The following is a 2,864-nucleotide window of genomic DNA, read 5'->3' as shown; positions in this document are numbered from 1 at the left end:
CGCAGTTGAGGGCTAGTTCCATACTCTTCTTGTGAATTGGCTGCTCATGTCTTTAAACATGTCTTCATTAATTTAAAGGCCAGTGATACATGTTTCTTATAAAGTGCTGTCTACTGTCTCTTGCCCATTTTTCTATCTGGTGTTATTATCTTCTAAAAACGCTAAGAGTCATCTTTTGTGGTTGCTTATGGCATGCTTTTTCTACCTCTTAAAATATTCAGCAGTGCGATGGACCCTTGGTGACTAAGCAACAAGTGGACACCAAGATTTGAACACTTCACAGGAAACCCAGGAAGACAAAATAAGCCAAAAAATCTATCCCCAGGGGTGTACCTCAGGCTGCTTGATCCTACGTATCAATTGGAAAAACGAGGACTGAGGTGGAGCACACAATCCATTCCCCTTTCCTCCAGAGCCAACCAGCTCAATGAGAGACCATGGGAACTAGATTCACAGGACAGGATGATTCATTCTTTCGCCCAAGAAGTGGGAAGCTTGTGGCAGCTGCTCATGGAAATGAATTCCACCTTGGTTTTGGCTGTGAGGTAAGCTGCAAGGGAGCTTCCAACAAGTAAACAAGAAGAGAAAAGAGATTTGTGAGTGGATGTGTTGAGAAGACCTTTGCACTCATGGCTCACACAGCTTTGGGCAAGCTCCCCCCCCCCCCCCCCCCCCACTTGCTGGGAATACTAATCAGCCGCACGGGGGCATTTCCTGCATGGGATCCCCAAGCACAACCTGAGACATGCATTTCTCTGACCCATCCCAATCACCCTGTTCAAAGCCAATCCTGGATAGTACTCCTAGTCAGGTTCATCAGAGTCCTTGACTTGAAACGAGACAGCTCCGTGTGGAGCAAGGGCAAGTGTATTCACTGCATTCTCACAGCCTGAAGACAAGGGTTTCCGACTGGAGACCAGAAAATGGAGGCGAGCTCCGGGAACACTGAGACAAGGAGTCGGAAAGGAAAGGTTTCTGTTGGCTGGCCCAGAATTCAACGGGCTTCAAGGTGCATTAAGACGACATTGCTGGAGTAACGTGGAATGAGTCTCACTAACACAGACACTCAAACACAACCTAGTTTTCATAGAGGGAGTTTAGGAAAATATGAAAAGCTAGGTAATGGTGAAAGCCGAGAGAGAACAGAATGAATGCCTGAGGAGTGAGGCTGTGGGGCAAGGTTGGGGGTAGATTCACTTTGCCTGCTGTGTGACCTATCAGAGTTGACATAGAAGTGAGGGTGGCAAGTGAGTTTGGAGGCCTCTTTAGGGCATTACTAATGCCTCATTTCACCAACACATCATCTGATTTGCTCTCCATCCTCCACTACACATGTCAGGATGGGGCTTTGTGATTTCAAAGCTCACCCAGGGCCACCATTGTCTGGGGAACAGACTTGCTGAACTCATAAAGCATGAGGGGGAGGCTCCATGGGGACGGGTATATATAGGGGTGCTCAGGGGCTCTGAGCAGACCACTGTGAGTCCTCCAAATGACTGAGGTGACTGGGAAGACAAAAGGCTCCAGAGTAGTTATGGAACACCCACCTCCTGTTACCCAGGGGAAGATGAAAACCTCCTATCAATTGAGGTCCAGAAAAAATATCAAGGTCAGCTGAACCCAGCCAAATTCCACTAGCCCACCGACAACTCCCCAAAAGAAACCCTCCCCTGACCTTGCCTGGCACATAACCCTTCTCTGCGCAAACCCTTTCTCCTGAATCCATTGTTCCCACCTGTCTTCACACTCTTCCCTAAACCAGTACCATTCTTTGCTCCCTCTCTTGTTTTCTCCAGGTGGCCACAGAAACCGTGAGGGTGAATAATCCATTCTGGCAAACCTGCACAAGAAAATTTCTCAGAAAACTTCCACCACCAAACAGGCTTAAGAAAATCAGATGCTCAAAGCTCTGTAGCCAGAGTTGCAAGGCGAAGGAACAGCTGAATTAGCAGGAACCAGAGGAGGTCCCAGAGACCATGGAATCCCCACAATTCCAGTTAATCAGAAGGAACCAGAGGAGGCCCCAGACCATGGACAACCCTGCCATTCCAGCTAATCAGAATGAACCAGAGGAGGTCCCAGAGACCATGGAGACCCCTGCCATTCCAGCTAATCAGAACGAACCAGAGGAAGTCCCAGAAACCATGGAGATCCCTGCCATTACAGCTGGACCGGTGGACGGCCAGTGACTTTGGGGCATGGCTAGAGACGTCAGAAATGCTTGAGAGCCTCGCCGCTGAGTACTGGCCACCAGTACAGATGCTGAATATTGTAGCAACTGCATACATTAATAACGATAATAAAATAAAATCAACCTGATATGAAATTATGTTTGCCTCTGTGTTCTCTGATATGGGGGGCAGAAAGGGCAGGCAAGGTATAAGTGTGTGAGGAGGGAGGGAGATGGCTTCTGTGGAGTTGGAGATGGGACCAGAAGGTCCAGTTTGCCAGAAATTAGGGGTAAAAACTTGTTCCAGACTGAGCTTCAAAGACATACTTCCGATGGAAGAAGAGGAAGACGACTTGGAGTTTCTCGGTGTGAGTGCAGAGATGGACACTTAGATGGGGAAATGTCTCATGTTTGGGGTTGCAGTGCCATTTGTTAAAAAGGCATACAAACGAGCTGCCCCATCAAAAGAATGGTGTTAACATTTGCAGCACCATGGAAGGTACAATATGAGTAAAATACCTCAGACAGAGATTGACAAATACTGTATGAATTCACATATAGAATCAACATATCACAAAGTAGAGAATATGATAAAATAGTAGGTGCACAGATATAGAGAAGCATCTACTGGTTACCAGCGGGCAGGTGAAGAGGGAGGGGCAATACAGAGGTGGGGGAGTGGGAGGCACTCAGG

The sequence above is a fragment of the Dama dama genome, unplaced genomic scaffold (assembly GCF_033118175.1).
Source record: "Dama dama isolate Ldn47 unplaced genomic scaffold, ASM3311817v1 ptg000183l, whole genome shotgun sequence".
Lineage (NCBI taxonomy): Eukaryota > Metazoa > Chordata > Mammalia > Artiodactyla > Cervidae > Dama > Dama dama.
Note: the sequence above shows the minus strand (reverse complement) of the source record.